General features: G+C 38.4%; 1 pseudogene; it reads left to right on the top strand.

Moving 5' to 3' along the window:
• Nucleotides 1-16858: 16858 nt before the first annotated feature.
• Nucleotides 16859-16958, top strand: LOC122116432 (annotated as a pseudogene).
• The last annotated feature ends 1507 nt before the right edge of the window (nucleotides 16959-18465 follow it).

Here is an 18465-nt window from a genome sequence, read left to right as displayed (position 1 = left end):
CATAAAAAATACCCAAGACTTGGTAAGAATGTAGTCTATATAACTGAATATATAGACATGGTTTCAGGCCATGGTTTCAGATGTCAGCACTTCCAAACAATGAATCGTGGAGTAAGAAGCTGATAGTGACACGTTTTCCTTTTCTGTGAATGTCTGGATTGTCCGTTATGAAGTGGAATACATAAACAGATTTATATCCTATGTAATCAATGTAATAAATATTCTATGTGTCATAATAGTTTATAAAATAAACAGTCAATACATGAATAAAACAAAATATAAAACGAGTAACTACACTGAATTCAATATGGAGTCAACATATGTATATAAATAGAAATCAAATATTTCAAATGTATATGAATAGCATGTTTTCTAGTGCTGGAGATTGAATTCAGGCCTAAGGAACAGACTTTAATTTCTTGACTTCAAGGAGGTGAGCTTCTCTTTTCCACACAGTGAAACAGAATTACCCAGACCATGAGTTCCAATCCCAATCCTGGCAGAAAAAATTGCACCTTTATACTATGTGAAGCCCAATTCTTAGGTATTTCATTATGCCTCCATTTAATGTATGTGATTGTTTAAATGATAAAGTATTAACTAAAATCGATCAGTGTCCTATAATTGTGTGTAATTTTATCCTAGAATCATTCAAGGACTGCTCATTCAATCATGACATACATCACATTCCATTGGAAATCACATGGATAGGAACGAGTTTCTTAGGATCTCCTGATATTTGGAGGTCGAAGGACCAGGATTTGAACTGTGGACTGCAGCTCCCGCCACTTAAACCCGAGGATAGGGAACTCACCAGTCTGTGCAAGAACATCAGCAAGACCAATGATTAGGCAGGCACCATTGGCTCTCAGCAGTCCTCCTGGATACTTACAAGGCTGTGATAGGAGGATCATGGTCAAAGTCACCCTAGGCAGGAAAGTCCTTGAGACCCAAATTCAGTGCCAACAATGTCAGAAGTAAAGCTGAGTGGCTCCAGTGGTGGAGGGCTAGTCTTGAGCAAAAGAAGTTCACAGACTGTGCCCAGATCCTGAGTTCAAGGTCCAGGACTGGCAACAAACAGTCATACACAACAATCTGTGCAGCCATCCAGCTAAAGCAGGTCACCCTCTTGTCTCCAACTGAATTGGACAGAGTTCCCTGGGAAAAGGGCTGTGGGAGCCACTGTCATCTTGACTCCACCCATGCTGCCTGCATCACAGGATTCTGGCCACACCCTCATGCTTTCATATTTTTTTCTGACCAATGTGATATAAGAATTGTGGCCACACCTATATTCCATGCTGCTAGGTAGCACCGGGATTCCCTCTGTTGGTTTACACCATTACCCGCAGTTGAGGAAGGTAGAGGTGGCTGAGTGGTGAGCAAGAGACTCAAGGCTTAGGAGGAGAGGCCTGGCTCAGCTCTGCCATGCCCCGCCCATGCCCTATCCCCCTTCCCCATTCTGCCCAGTGCCACGTTTCAAACCTGACACTGCCTGCTTGGACCCACGGTGCCTCTCGGAGTCCTCAGGTGATGGCAAGCACCAGGCCGGCTTGTGGTCACGACCTGGTGAGGTCCTCTGCTCCAGGCCTGAGTGTTTGCCTTGCCACTGCCGTCACTGCTAGACCCACCTGGAGCCGCAGCCAACAGCTTTTCCCAGCAGCACATGAGTGTCCACCTCCCAGGCTTGTACCCTTTGACCCCTGCACCATCTATCCCCTCCCCTTCCGACCCAGACACCCACCTCATCTGTGCCTTATACTCCAGCCCAGACTCTGCCACAAATGTGTCTCAGGGGTGTGGGGGGGTGTCGACCAGGGGATTCCAAACCCATCCGTAGCAGTCAATGTCCCAGGAAATGGGGAGATGCAGAGATGGGTAAGGAGGGGGCACCACAGGGCCCCTGGCCTGGACCATTGGGAGCAACATAGCCACTCATCTGCACCCTTCCTCTCCCTGGTGGGAACATGGTGGCTTTAGTCAGAGGTGGGGAACAGCACCTCCACACCTGCTTTCTAGGGTCTTTTCCTTTTTGCTGCTGGTGGGGGGTGTTGGGTGCAGAAGATAGGTCTTCCTTGCTGTGTGAGCCCTTGTCCTCTGTGCTCAGTCATGCTTTCACCTGAAGAGGATACAATTAAAGCCCAGTTGGGAGGTGAGGGTGCTGGGGTCAGATAGAAGGTGATTATCTGGGAGGAACACCACCCAACACACACACATACACCCAGCCTGCTCCTTTCCTCAGTTGTCAACAGTTCTCACAGGGTGATCACATTTCCCAGCTCTGCCAGCTTCTTCTGGTGGTCCCAGTCCATCTGGTCTCCTTGTCCTTCCCAAGAATCCGCCAAGTGGCCCAGAAGCATATATGCTGGAAGTAGGGAGTAAGTCCATATATGTAGACTTTAGGACCCCATCCATTTCCCCAACACTGCCCCCACCTCAGGTAAGACACTCATTTGGGTACACCATGACTCTGTGCTTGTTTTGTCTCCTGGCTCTGAGGAGCAACCTGTCTCAGGACACCTTTACCCAGCTTCCTGGCCTAGGGTTTTGTGAATGGGGTGTCAATGTTCTGGCCCTGGAGAAAAGGAGAGGCAGGGTGGTGCTGAGTCATTAGAACGGTGTTCTTGAGTGGAAGCCCCTGATTCTTCCAAGGGAACCCGGTGCTCCAGCTTGCACATTGTACTAAATGAAGAACCAACAAACTCTGGAGAAGCACTGCTCTGAGTCTGTCTGTGTGTGTATATGTGTATGTGTGTGTGTGTGTGTGTGTGTGTGTGTGCGCGCGCGCCCGCGTGCATGAGAGAGCTAGAGAGAGAGGAGAGAAGGGAGAGGGAAAGAGAGAGAGAGAGAGAGATCATCTTCCTCCTTGTACAGCCTGACTGTGCTCAGATGAGTGATCATTTGGAAAATTGCAGGTGCTGCATGGACGAGTCTTCTGTCACTGGTCTGAATGTGTGTGTGTGTATGTGTGTGTGTGTGTGTGTGTGTGTGTGTGTGTGTGTGTGTAGAAGTGGGTTGAAACAAGGAAGCTGGGTCCTTTGGTAACTTCTGCCTGCTATCTTTGGGGGGGGGGGGGTGAATGGGCTTCACAGCTGAGGTCTGGGGGCCTGGAATAGTGAGAGGCTTGAAGTGGACCCAACATTGTTAAATTATAAGAACAAGGGATCTCTGTGTCCTGGAGCTGTGTACTCTCTTGGGCCTGGTTAGTGTCAGTGGGAGCTTGGGAGGACCTGGGAGTGTGGCCCACAGGGGTGGCTTCCTAGGGGGACAGAGAGTGTGGTCAGCACTTAGCAAAGATGTGAGCCCTGCTAGTATGGAGTGCAACAGCATAGGTCAGACTCCAGGTTTTCTCATCATGACCTTTGCAAGGCCAATCCTATTTTAAATCTTGTGCTGTGATCTTCAGATCTCAGCCACCTGAGTAGTTAGGATTGTAGGCATGAGCCTCTGGCACCAGACCTCTGATTCTTTTTGGTATATTAGGGTTTGAACTCAAGTCCTTAGGCTTGTCAGTCAGGTTTTCTACCATGCCTTTCTGTTTGGGGCATTTCTGAGATAGAGACTCAATTTGTGATCAGGTTGGGCTGGATCATGGTCTTCCTATCTATGAGAGGCATGCACCACCAGGAGTGGTTGTCTGTAGTTGGGATGGTAGACATATAGTGCCATGCTCAGTCTAAGCTGATGCTTACATGATTGTCCCAAACTCTCAGTCTACAGCAACCGATCCTTGACCACAGGTAAAGCTTTGGGTTGAGCCTCCACCATTGGACCTCAGTCTTCTCATGGGACAGTTGTGAGAAATCAAGGGATTAATACAGAGGGATCTCTTGAGCAGGTCCAGGCACAGAGGGAGAGGCTGTCAGATATGGTTCTCGCCAATTCTCTGAACATATAACAGGAAGATAACCCAGAAAAGGCTCAGATGGGGCCTGTTATTAGTCATGAGACAGTTATGGGATTATGAAACAGAACATGGCTCTCTTTCATCCTTACCCTATTCCCATGAGGGAGGGGATCCTTCACTGTGTTCAGTTTTGCAGCTAAGGAAGACGAGGCCTGGAGAAGCCAGGTGACCAACTCATGACCTATTCAGTCCACTTCTTGTCAGTCGTGGGACTTGAACTCTGCACCTGGGTGTTACTCCCAAGCTCCTCAGCTCAAGGCTAGAGCTCTACCACTTGAGCCACAGTGCCACTTCCTGTTTTCTGGTGGTTCTTTGGAGCTAAGGGTCTCATGGATGTTCCTTCCCCGGCTGGCTATGAACCATGTTTGTCATATCTCAGCCTCCTGTTTAGTTAGGATTATAGTCCTGAGCCACCAGCACCGGCTTAAATGTAATTCTGACTTTCTCTCACACACAGGAACTGGTTGAATGGGTGCTGGAAGAGGTGGCCCAGAGTCCCCATGTGGCTGGAACCCAAGGTGGCCATCTCATTCTGGAGGTAGGCTGGGGGTCAGCCTGTTGAACCAGCTCCATGAGGTAAGCCTCCCTGTGCCCTGGCTAGACAGTGACCATTATTATTTAGTTAGTATTATTTTCTATGTCCTTTTCTAGCACCAGGCCAAAAATATGATACATAATTATGGAATGAAAATGTAATACCATCTTTTTTTGCAGGGGGTGGGGGATTCCGGTCGTGGGGCCTGAACTCTGGGCCTGGGCACTGTCCCTCAGCTCTTCAGCTCAAGGCTAGCGCTCTACCACTTGAGCCACAGCACCACTTCTGGCTTTTTTCTTTTTGCTTATGTGGTGCTGAAGAATCGAACCCAGGGCCTCACGCATGCAAGGCAAGTGCTCTACCACTGAGCCACCTTCCCAGCCCTGTAATACCATCTTAATAAAGTCATTTAGGGCTCTAGGCATGTGGCTTCATGGTACAGTGATTGCCTAGCTGCATGAAAACCTGGGTTCAATTCCTCAGTACCACATAAACAGAAAAAGAAACACTGGAAGTGGTGCTATGCCTCAAGTGGTAGAGTGCTAACCTTGAGAAAAATAAAAGAAGCACAGGAATAATTACCTAGCTTTGAGTTTAAGCCCCAGAACTATAGGACTGGCAAAAAACCAAACACTTAGTTAGTAAATGCAAAGTAAGCCATACTTGGAATATATAATTGCTCCTTCCATACTGATACCTGACAATAGTACCTCATTCATGTACTTTACCTACATTAGTATACTGTGTTGACAAAAAGTTTTGTTCAATAGGTCACAGAAATTAATGCCAGGAATGTGCTTATATGTCAAATGAAGTTTAATTCTGAAAATTCAAAGATTCCACACTTTTGAGTGGTCACTGCTAATAACAATGAGAAGGGTAGTCCAAGTCACATTTGGAAACCTTTTTGGTCAGTCATGGCACCAAAAAGGAAGAGGCTAATTAACAGTTGTGACAAGAGAAGGACTAACTCCAGATGGAAGGAACAAATGATTGTAACTAAGGTATACCAGAAACCGTTCTAGGGAACCATTTTTGGTTATTGAAGAACTACTTATCAACTAGGATTATTCCTTATTGCCTTTAGCATTCTAAATCTTGTGCTAGTTCTTAATCTCTGTGTGATAAATGTATCTCCTTCTACGCAGTTTTTTCATACCTGATCTCTGTTGCTTTCTAAAATTCTGTCTTTCTCTATTTCTCTATGAACACTTCCTGATACTACATATACCTACACAGATGGAAGACGATACTAATGTAAAGGTCCCATAGCTCATGAGTCATTAATGTAACAACATGGAAAAGGAGGAGTTATTTATTGCTATCTCAATTTTTCTGAAAAGCTGCAAGGTCATCATTTGATTCAAATTACCATTCTTTGTCTACATAGTGTCATTAAGTGCACTAAATGGAAATATGAGCTGAGTGGTGGTGGGTCACGTCTGTAATCCTAGCCACTCAGGAGGTTGAGACCAGAGGATTATGGTTCAAAGCCATCCTGGTCAGGAAAGTCTGTGAGACTCATCTTCAATTAGCCACTAGAAACCCAGAAGTTGTGCTGTATCTAAAGTGGTAGAGCTCTGAACTTGAGCTGAATAGCTGAGGGACAGTGCCCAGGATCAGAGTTCAAGCCCCATGACCAACAAAAAGTGCAAATATGACTTTAAGTTGCCCCAAAAGGAACAACAAGGTCAACAGTAATCTTCAAATCAGAAAAAAATTCCACAATGATTCAGTACACCTACTTTTCCTGAGTTATTTAAATTATGGCTTCTTAGCTGGACATATTCTCTTCTTTTAAAAATTGTCAAATATTAGCTTTAGAATAAACTTCACCTACTATTTCTTGGTTCAAAACAGAAGTCTTGATACAGTTGATGTCACTTGGCTTTTTACTATCTCAGTTCAAAGCCAACCCAGGCAGGAGTGTCTGTCAAACTCTTATCTTAAACACAAGAAAGGCCAGAAGTGGGGTTTTGGCTCAAGCAGTAGCATACTAGCTTTGGGGGCAGGTGAGCAGGAAGACAATTGTTCAGGGACACGGTCCAGCATCTGGGTTCAAGCCCCAGAACCAGCACAACTAAACAAACAAGCAAACAAAAAACCCCAGGTCTTTCTTTAGGACCCTCCTTAAAGGAGTACTGGTCTTAGAAGAGCCTGCTATTGCTCATTATACTCACTGGACCTAGCTTTTTTGTAATCCTTATTGCTATGGAGTAATCAGGATCAGAGTAAAGGAATGGATAACTGACTCCTGCAACAGAAGAATCATCTTAGGCATGAAATATCCATCCATAAAACACTTTAAAACCCCCATGTCTTTGTTTATTTGCAGTAGAACACTTTTAAAACAACGTTATTTCCTTTTGTTCTATGCTTGCCCTCAAATGGCACATTATTTCCTTTTGTAATACTCTCAACCAGAAGTTTACAGACAAGTTTTATATGAGTAAGGAACCCACTCAAAAAAGTCAGGGACAGAGTTTTCTTCAGGCCTTGGATTCTTTTTTGTACAGTAAAAAGGAAAGCACAAGTTAAGTTGAACTTTGTCATTCCTCTATGTTCAATTCCATTCCTGTGATCAGTTTCCACATCTAGTAATAGTTACTTCCAGTAACAATCAATGATGGTGATTGAGGTATAATGAATGTTTTCTGTCTTCATTGAAATAGCACAAGGAAATCTTTGGACATGTGGTAGCAAGTGTTCCAGAGACAACTTAGTAAAGAGAAAATATAAATTTTAAATTCCTTATAAATACATTATCCAAGAGTACATTGAGTTCAAACTTCATAAGTGCTCCATAAATTAAGGTGAATTTTAAATGGGAAAAAAGTTCTCAGATCTTTTTTTGTGAGTGTATATGTTGTGCATTATTTCCCAAGTGTACATGAGTTAACAGTAAGAGAAAAATTAGCAATAATAGGAGAAAGAGGATTTCTGTGTTTTAGTGTTCAATACAATATAGAAGACTCTACAAAAAAGACAACATTGAAACAATAAAGCCAAGTCCAGTATGTAGATTTATAGAAGTGTCATAGAGAAAGCATTACTCCCAAGTTGAACATGAATATGAGGCCACTCCCTTTCTAAATCACCCTTGCTAAACATGAAAATTTGTAAAAAGTAGAATGGAAGAATGATTCTGGTTCCATTCAAGTCAGATGTAGGAGAATGGACTTAACTGGAAAAAAAAAGTCCATCTTGAGAGAGCAGGGATTACACTAGCCATACCTTTTCTTATATATTTTATGTTTTTGTTGGTTGTGGCACGTGAACCCTGGGTGCTGTCCCTCTGCTTTTCAGCTCCAGGCTAGTGCTCTACCACTTGAGTGACAGTGCCCCTTCCAGTTTTCTGGTAGTTAATTGGAGAAAAGAGTCTCGAGGACTTTCCTACTGGGGCTGGCTTTGAATCTCAATCCTCAGATCTCACCGCCACCCAGCTTAAGATCACATTTCTAACAGTATACACTCAGGATATGTAATGTGTATGTAATGTGTATGTGAATTCTTGAGTTAAAAATCTGGGCTACCACTTAAACTTAAATGTTTGTAGTTTAAAAGTAGATACTTCTAGAAAAATAAACCTAAGAATTTAAAGGGATCTGGGTAGTTCAGTTTGCATCCATCATGGGTAGAACAGTCTTTGAGACACTATCAATAATTAACCAGATAAAGTTGCATTGGAAGAATGGTTCAAGTGATGGAATAACAGTCATGATAAATATTGCTGGATAAGACCTTGAGGCTTTTGCATACATACATACAAATATACACATACACACAGAGGCACTTATTTGTGCACACACAAATACACAAATAAAAACTGTCAGAATATATAAGAAAGTTAGAAACAATAGAAAATATGTCCTGAGTAAGAATAGAATCAGGTGATAAATTTTATTATTAGAAAGTATTAGAAAGTCCTCAAGTGAACTATCTTCAAAAAAGTTTAAGATTATTGCTTAGTTAGGGACCAGAGGTAGTAAGAAAGTCAAGTATATCATTATTAAAGGGATCAGATCCATGGAGGAATGAATCAGAGTCCACAGCAGGTGCATCTGAAAATGTTCATATCTTGTGTCAAATGTTAGAACATCTTTGAAAATAGTACATAAATAGTCTTGGCAGTCATTGTATGGATAAGATCTTCATAGAAGTTGAGAATTGCTTAATTTCTAGATTTTAATAAACCAACAAACTATGGCAGGGCAATGTGATACAGGCCTGGAATTGTTGCACTCAGAATAAGACAGGATATTATTGAGTGGAATTACATAGTGATACCTTCCCTGGACCAGGTAGTAAAATTTTGTCTCAATAATACAAACCAAATGACAAGAAAGGAATACACAGTTGTAAGTTTGGGCTAATTTTGTCATTATGTTTTGAGAAGTCAAGTTTCCTATTGAAATGCAACTCATATATAATCCTCAATTGTGTTTTAAATGCTGTCTTCATTACAGAATATTCCTAGATGCAAAGTAGCTCATGATTCCCATCCAAAATTTGAAAAAGTAAGTAAGCATCCTTCTGCTGGTTTCCAAATAAATTATAAAGGTTTACAAAACTTAAGCCTGGAGAAATAGAAAACTTTGTCAAATATAGGACTTTGTGGACCTTGCTAAATTAGAATTTATTTTCAAAATAAGTATTTTGTTTTTGTTTGTAATTCCATATTCTATATGATACTACAAAATTCTTTTTAAGTAGAGGGTTTAATTGACAAATTCACAAATTATTCTAACATTCTATTTGCCTAGAATATGCTTTCAAGAAAGTTAGAACTTAGTTAACAGATAATTCCAACTGTTCATGTATCAAATGATAATGTGAATAATGTAGACAGAGTTGCCAACAAACGGATTATATTATTTATAAATTTAGAAAAAGAGCAATTTTTTGAGGGTGTGGTACAACATGGTATGAAGAGAATAATTGTGTGATAACTTGTTTCTTCTATCTATATGCAACACAGGAAGAAATTTCCTTAATTACGTGCCTCTGTATACAATGATAAAAATGCTAGGTTTGGGGTTCGTTTTTATTTCTGTATTTGTTTTACTGGTTTGTCCTAGGGCTTGAACTCTGGTCCTGGACATTGTCTCTGAGCTCAAGATTCGTGCCCTACCACTTAAACCTCAGTGCCACTTGTGTCTGTCTTTTTCTGAGAAGTTTATTGGAGATAAGAATGTCAGGAACATTCCTGCCCTGGTGGGCTTTGAACCATAATCTTCCGATCTTAGCATCCTGAATATCTATAATAGTTAAAAAATATATAAATAATATTTTCAAGTGTTCTGATCTCAAGAATACCATTGGGGCAAAAATGATGCAGCCCAGTTTATTGGGGTTCTTTCCAAAACAATGAGGACATCACATTAGCAGAGGTGTAGTATTTTTTACAATAAAGAAAAGCTATTCATGATGTGAAATAAAGGAATTTTCAGGTGTACCTTACAAGTTGGAATTTGTTGGGCTAGGATGACTTTATGGCATAAATATTGAGATTGCTTACTCTTGAATAATTATCACAGATGCTTCATAGTTATATGCTCTATCAATTGTGGTTATTTTTCTTTTGACTTCTCAATCTGTAACACCTCATTGGAAACTGCATCTATTGAAGAATTACATAACATGCAAACAGGTATTGTTTTGAATTTCTCAGGTATGGAACGGTCAGAATTTGAAAATGAGTAGTTATTAGTCATAGGAATTTTGAAGAACACATATATTCTGTTCTCTTAACAACTTATTTACTTTTAAAAGTTATGGGTTTCCATAGAATTAAACTTTTTTCGGTTTTATGTGTGTAAAAGTACTAAATTTATTCTTTTTTCAAAATATTGGCAAGTATATTGTGACAATATTGTCTAGCTGGATAACATTCGAGTTGATGACCCTCTGATAAAGAAGGAGTAATTAATTCAAATTAGATGCCAAAGAGTAATGATTTTTAACAGTTACTATATAAATAATAATACTATACCAATACAGTGAAATTTTATTTTATGCAGCTTACTTTTTAAATTTAATTTTATTGTCAAAGTGATGTACAGTGGGGTTACAGTAACTGTAAGGTAGTGAATAAATAACTTTTCAAATTTGTTATCCCCTCCCTCATTTTTCTAACAATTTTTCTTCACCTCAATACCCCTCACAAGTTGTAATGTATATTTCCAACATATTGTCTTGTGAGTATTACTAATGAATTGGTTTGCACTTTGTCCTTTGTGTCTCCATTTTCTTGTTCCTCTTCCCTTCCCTAATTAAGATAAATGTATACATAATGCACAGGGTACAAAGTCAAATACAGCAAGGGATAAACCATAGGGGAAAACCCAAAGAATATAGAAATCACTTAATACATTGAAAACAACAACCGCAAATAAAAATCTCTGATTCCATATCTTAGAGTTAATTTTGCTCAGTATCATCTTATATGGTCATATGTATGCATAACAAAGCCACTGGAAAATATTAGTTGCATGGACACTATATTGTGAAAACAACATGGTAACTGTTTTTGATGGTCAAGGTGGAATTAGGATTGGTGAATTCGTGGTTCTGATAAAGGAATTTCAAAAGAGTTTTAAAATTGTGACAGGTAAATTTTAATTTTTAACAACTTAGCTTATGAAGAAAATTTAAAATTGCCTGGGAAAATAGGCTTTCGTGCAAAGAAATCCATGGAGACTTAGTGGAGAGGAAGCAATGTGGGTGAAGATGGCTCATTTTCACACTAAACAAACAAACTTAAGAAACCTTCCTATAAATCCTGTAAGTTTCCGTGAGAATTGTCCTTACCCGGGAAATATACACTCACTGTGTGAAACAAGGTTGTAGTGGAATTTAAATTCAAAGTTCTTAAAAAAAAAAGACATCAAAATTTGTGAATTGGCCTTTACTTAACAAACAGCAATTCTTTGAAAAAGATAATTTGGGTCAAAATATTTAGGGACAAAGTGCCCTCCACAATGAAAGAAGGCATTGGGCTTACACATTTCTGTTTATAATACTTTCCATGAGGTCTTTGCATGTGAAGCACTGAAACACAGAAAAAAATCTGATTAGATACTTCACACCAGTGATTTCACATTTCAAAGTGGCTCACAAAAAATAATACCCTTATTATCATGAGATAGTGAAAACGTCTCTTAGTACAAAAGCCTAAAAGTTTGGGGGTCACAAAATAATTGAGCAAATGGAAAAGCTTAGAAAACAGTGTTCTTAGAAGCCCTAGCTAAGTGTATTGGCTTCATCAGTGGAGGGAGATCAAAACTTTTTGATATAGATTGTCTTAATATTTGTGCTACCTAAAGTGATTTTATAGAGCCAATTTGGCTCACTACAATGCAGAACTGATTGAATGGAATATCAAAATAAATTCCACATCCAAATGATGCAACTTAAAAGAGTTTTAAAGGAGAAACCATGAAGGTTTAGCAGTGGGGAAGGCCTTATAGTGCTTCAGCTTCACTAGACTTGAAGCCAAGAAGCTGTGATTAATTGGATATCAGGCAAGAGTTAAGAGGACATAGAAGTAGAACATGCAAGCATTGTCCTTTGTAACAGACACTGTCATCCAAGGCATGGGTGATTTAACTCTATTCTCCCCCATTCATCTTGTTGAGCAAATGCAAGACAAGAGAAAAATAATCTATTGAAATAATTTTGCAAAAATGACTTCGCTGTTCCTGATATGATATCTAAGGAGAGTCTAAAGAGAGAAGATAAAATGGAGTATTCTTCAGTTTCCCCTAAGCATCTTGTTAGCAAAATATAACTTTGAGTTAGAAGTGATTGAACCAAAAAGTGTTGGAGTACTTATTTTTGTTGGCACTTTAGACACAGAAGATTTTCAAGGTAAAAGAAAAAAGAATAGCCATATATTTGTGATCACAGCTTCTTGGACTGGTTTTATGGAGACAAAGTTTTACATTAGAGTTTGTCCTGATTAACATAAATGTTAGGTTTTCATGGCAACAAGTGCAAGGGGGAAGTTTATTGGACTCGCTTGAATAAGTAAGCAGCATGATAGAAAAAAATGGGGGCTGGGAAGGTGGCTCAGTGGTAGAGCGCTTGCCTTGCATGCCTGAAGCCCTGGGTTCGATTCCTCAGCACCACATAAGCAAAAAGAAAAAAGCTGGAAGTGGCGATGTGGCTCAAGTGGTAGAGTGCTAGCCTTGAGCTGAAGATCTTAGGGATAGCACCCAGGCCCAGAGCTTAGGCTCCACAACCGGACCCCCCCCAAAAAAAAGATGTAAAATAAATACACAATAACTAATATAGTAGGTTTAGGAAGGTTGCTCAATAGTTTAGTGCTTACCTTGCATGCATGAGGGCCTGGGTTCAATTCCTCAGCACCACATAAGCAGAAAAAAAAAGCCAAAAGTGGCACTGTGGCTCCAATGGTGGATTGCTATTCTTGAACTGAATAGTTGAGGGACAGTGCCTAGGCCCAGACTTCAGGCCCCATGACCAACAAAAACAAACAAATAAATGGGTCCTGGAAGGTGGCTCAGTGGTAGAGCGCTTGCCTTGCATTCATGAGGCCCTGGGTTCGATTCCTCAGCACCACATAAGTAAAAAGAAAAAAGCTGGAAGTAGTGCTGTGGCTCAAGTGGTAGAGTGCTTGCCTTGAGCTGAAGAGCTCAGGGACAGCGTTCAGGCCCAGAGTTTAAGCCCCACCACCGACAAAAAAGAAAAGAAAAGAAAAAAATTGAAAATAATATTTAGTGAATTACTTTGACCAATTACTTTGTCAGAACAAAGAAGGAAATATATAATTCAAAATCATTGACTTAAAAGTATGAAGAGAGAGTAGTGAAGAGAGATGAAAGAAAACATAGAGAATTGTTTTCTCTCCAGTGTAGTAACGGGTCCTTGATCTTGTTTATTTCATTCTATCTTCACAAGCTATCAAGTATGTCTCAGTACTGGAGTGTCCACTTCAGACAAAGAGAACTCGCAGAAGAAAGATAGTATTTGCAGCAGATGTAGGTGATTTATAACTTTAGACAATCTATTTAAATCTGTTCAAAATTCTCACCTACCGTAAACTTCCCTCTTTGAATATCTTTGCTTTTCCCAAAACTGCCTTCCATTAACAGCCTCATGCTCATACTCTCTAAAGATTGCTGTTTGGTTGTGATTTTTGTGTGTTCTTTAACTGAATTTCAAAAGGTTGTGCAAGTGTGTTACAATTAAATATGTCCATTTAATTGTCCAATGCCCCTGGATCAGATTCACTCCTTCTATCATTGTCAATCAACCCCTTCTCCAAGATATATTTCAGATTTACCACTTCCTTTATCACATGTGTACATTGACTATTCTAGCTGTACTTGTCCCTTGTTCCATTTTTCATTCATTCTATGTCTTTACTATTATTCCTCTCTGCTTTCAACTTCCTGATAATCGTTCTGTTAAACTGTCTGTTAATACTTTGAAAGGTTTATTTTCATTCTTTGGAGATTCAATCCTGTATATACTTGAACTTATGTCAACTTACATTTCCATAATTTGTTCATCTGCAATAATAATGTGCAAATAATGTGCAAGACTGGAGATGTGAAGCCCCTAGACTTGATTTTATTCTCATTCATTTGAAAGATTAATCTTTAGTCAACAAGAAAGTTTAAAAATGGCTTAGAATGTATTCCTAACTATCGGTTTTTATAAATGTCTATGTACAATGGTGTGTGATTATTTTACTTTCTATGGGATAATATTTTCTACTACCTATAAGTTTTGGAAAAAGAAGAAAATTAAAATTTACTATAGAGGAATATGATAGAAATAGAAGACAGATTTTATGTTTGTCACATCTCTGATGAGTATCCATATTCAAGACTTACTATGTTAGACTTATAGGGAAAACATAAAACAACGTATGATAAGGCAACTATTTGTGGCTTTTTAAAATGTACCTTATTAAGTGATGAAATTTACTTTATTAGCTAATGTTTGCGTTTGAAATTTGGGAGGTTGATCTATTTAACATATTTCTGGAAGGCACCTACTGAACAACACAAATGGTGGGTGGTATTATTTCTACACTTTAATGAGTGGTTGAAACAATGGCATTAGTGTTGGGTAAATAAATCAACTCTATTGTAACTTGCTCCCTACACTTGAAAAGCTTATAATGTCACTAAGGATCATCTATTTGTCAAATGTTATTTTGGCGATTGTGATATTTAAAAGTTTATTTGAAAAAAAAATACACTTTCAGGAGATTAAATGTTTTGAGAATGACAACATTTTATACCACAGAACCAAGTTTTACTGGAGTACCAAAGTTTTGAAGCACTAAGGATCTTCACAATTAATGTTTTTCTAGATTACATTTGACCTCTAAGTCAAGTTTTCCGGGCCTGGTTAGACCAATTACAGATCTATTTTTCCAGGTAATATTTTCTGGGCCCACTAATGCTGGACTGAAATCTTTCATTAATCATTAGGGGAGGGGTATTAAAAATAATTTTGTGACACTTTGTGATGTTGTTCACTAATATGGTCTGGTCATCTGTAAATTGAAAATTTGAATTACAGTACTTTCTCTCAGAGTTTATGATCTCATCCTTCATTTTAAGTTCCCTTGCATTTCACAATTGCTTACTGCTAATTCCTTCTTCTCAAAGAATTGAGGCCCTAAAATATTATAGGAAATGAGAAATTAAGATGGGTCTTCAATTACATTCTGTTGGCATGTTGTATGGGCCTAGGTGAGAAGTCTTGCACCTGTTATCTGATGATGCAGGTAACTGGGACCTAGGATCCTAGGACCCATGGGTCCTGCAGAAGAATAATATCTTTTAGAGATCATATCAGCAAAATTTGGGTATAATCAGTAGGAATGCTTCAGAAATATGGAGAAAAACATTTTGGGACCAGCGAGTTAAAACCATGAACAGGGCAGAAGACTAAAATCCCTTATAGATTAGAGGAAAACAACATTTTTTTACCATGTGAATTCAGAAGACCAAGAACACTTAGAAGGTATCACAAGCTTATACTCAAGACATTACATTGATACTTTATATTCCGATATATATTCTAAACCTAATTATTTATTTTTTTATTTTATTTATTTTTTTTGGGGGGGGGGTGTTCCGGTCGTGGGGCCTGAACTCTGGGCCTGGGTGCTGTCCCTCAGCTCTTCAGCTCAAGGCTAGCGGTCAAACGACTTGAGCCACAGCGCCACTTCTGGCTTTTTTCTTTTTGCTTATGTGGTGATGAGGAATCGAGTCCAGGGCCTCAGTTATGCAAGGCAAGCGCTCTACCACTGAGCCACCTTCCCAGCCCTAAACCTAATTATTTATATTCCAATTCTATTCATTGGAATAAATAATTATCAATTTATTTATCAAATTATCAATTAATTCTAGTAAGTTTCACTGTGTGAAATATAAAATCAGCAAATATAAAATAAAATATATATCTATGTATAAAATAATAAAAAAACAGCACATGTTTTACATTGTTCTGTGGTGGTTAGGGTATTAAAGACAACTTTGTTTTAAAGTAATATTGCATTATCTCTACCACAGTATTTCGTAGAGCTAGACCTAAAGTTTTACCATTTGTGGATTTACAGTCTGGAGACAAGAGGAAACACTGTGATTAAAGCATTACTAATTTAAGGCCTAATATCGAGGAGAAACACATGGACTTCTCCTGGAGCTATGGAAATATTTGTTGATAGAAAGACAGTAGTGTAAGTTCCTTCCTGGTTGGAAGGTAGACAGACCATGACATTAGGTAATCATGCATATGAACAATTTTTCACCTTCTTGGCTTTAGCTACTTTTGAAATGGTAAGTATCATAAACAATTATATTTTGATAAAATACCTTCTGGTCTGAACAGTTCTGTCTGAACTGTTCATCTCTCTATGATCCCTTGTAACTAAGATTAGTTTTCTTCCAGTAAGACAAAGTATGATTTCAGGGTAAGATATTCTGGTTGGTCTGTTCCTACATGGAAGAAGGGTAAAGGGTCAGGTAGACATTTGTGCCAGTAAGACCTCATTTGGGAAATTTTAAGCTGGAGAAGTTTAGAAGTAGCTCTTAAGCAAGGTTTACTTTGGATCCATTAGCTCCACAAAGCTAACTCAGTTGGACAAATAAGTACTTGAAAAAGCCATCACTTTTGGACCTAGCTATAAATGCTTCAAAGTATGATCAAATCTAAAATGAAAAAGACTTAAAATAGTCAGTGACAAAAAAATTGCAAATGTGAGCAATCGACGAAACAATATAATTTTTCCACTATATACACAATTTTAGGAAAAAACGATCAATAATATTGTTAGGAACAATAAGGTTTCCTTGTTACAAATAGACACGCAAAGATATAAGCCTATTTGAAGATTGCATCATTAACTACTTAAATTTAGAGGATACTACATGCTTCAGCAGCACGTCTACACAAATTAAAACAATACAGAGATTAACATGGCATTTGCACAAGGATGAAATGAAAATTTGTATAGTATTCCATATTTTTCATTCTTCAGATGCAAGAAATGAAAAGCAGTTGTTAAAAAGTTGATTACATAATTACAAGAGTAACAATACATGTAAGTCCTAGAATTAAAGGTTAGTTTCATATCAGTGTATTAAATCTTCATATCAGAAATGCCTTTACATAGCATAACCTTTACAAAACTTTTGAAATTAGTTAAATTCTCATTTTATCCCAAAGAAATATACTAGTATAAGGACCTAGAAAAAAAAAGGACTCTTTAACTTTATATATGGAATGCAATCTTACAGGACACATTTATTAATGAACCTATGTATTACAAAACAATGTAGAATTCAAATTATATCTAGGAGAGAATGAAATAGATTATGGATATTATGCAAACACAGAATATACAATATTTAAAAATATCCTTTTTTTCAGACAAGCACAAGAAATATCTTTAGTTTTTGTACTACTCATTTCAACAGATAAATTCAAATTATTTCTGATTTAAAAAAATCACAAACTCTGCAGAAATCATTATACATGTATACAAAAACAAACTCTTGAATATACTTTAACATCAAAATCAGACAATTCACTTGGAAGAATTCCCCAGAATTTTTACAGGAAGATATTGCTGTTATTTGGATTGTGAAAATATTTTCTATGGACACAAAGAATGGACTGGCACTTTCATGCAATTGTTTCGAACATATTTATAAGATGATTTCTTTGTTGCTTTGTATGTCCCTCCCCCATGGCATAACCCCTGCTTTGACTGTATTTGATGTTGGTATAATTTGTGGCTGGGAAGGGAAAAAAAAACAAACCTTTAAATAGGGATACAGGTGGACCCATTGCAACGAGATGTACAAATTGTTATGTCAAAAAATGAACTTTACAAATTTGGTTGGGGTGGGAGGACAGGGAGAGGGGGGAGATGAGAAAGGATGGGAAGTGGAAACAAAGGAAGAGACAACAATGCTTGATAAGAAATGTTTTCATTATCTTGCTCATGCAATTGTAACCCCTCTGTATGGCATTTTCACAATGAAAAACAAACAAACAAACAAAAGAATGGACTGGCATTTTGAAGTTTAAGAAACTTAATTGATACCTTAGCTATAGTAAATAATGCTGCAATAAATATATTTGTTCTGGTAGCTTTCGTATGGTCATGTTTGATGCCCCTCAGTAGATGAATGGATCAAGGAAATGTGGTATATATACACAATGGAATTCTATGCCTCCACCAGAAAGAATGACATTGCCCCATTTATTAGGAAATGGAAAGACTTTGAAACAATTATATTAAGTGAACTAAGCCAGGCCCAAGGAAACCTAGGTCCCATGGTTTCCCTTAATTGTAATAACTAGTATATGTCTGAGAAAAGCAGAAACGGTCAGATAAGTTGATGTTAGGTGAAATGAACCCCAAGATAAAGATTCAAATCTTTTTTTTCCTTGCGATTGTTTCTATTATATTTTTAAGTTGATTTCTTTGTTGTTTTGTATTTCCCTCCCACGGTATAACCCCTGTTTT

This window comes from Dipodomys spectabilis, unplaced genomic scaffold (genome assembly GCF_019054845.1).
Source record: "Dipodomys spectabilis isolate Male_0828 unplaced genomic scaffold, ASM1905484v1 ptg000133l, whole genome shotgun sequence".
Lineage (NCBI taxonomy): Eukaryota > Metazoa > Chordata > Mammalia > Rodentia > Heteromyidae > Dipodomys > Dipodomys spectabilis.
Note: the sequence above shows the minus strand (reverse complement) of the source record. Positions and strands in the feature narration are given on the sequence as shown.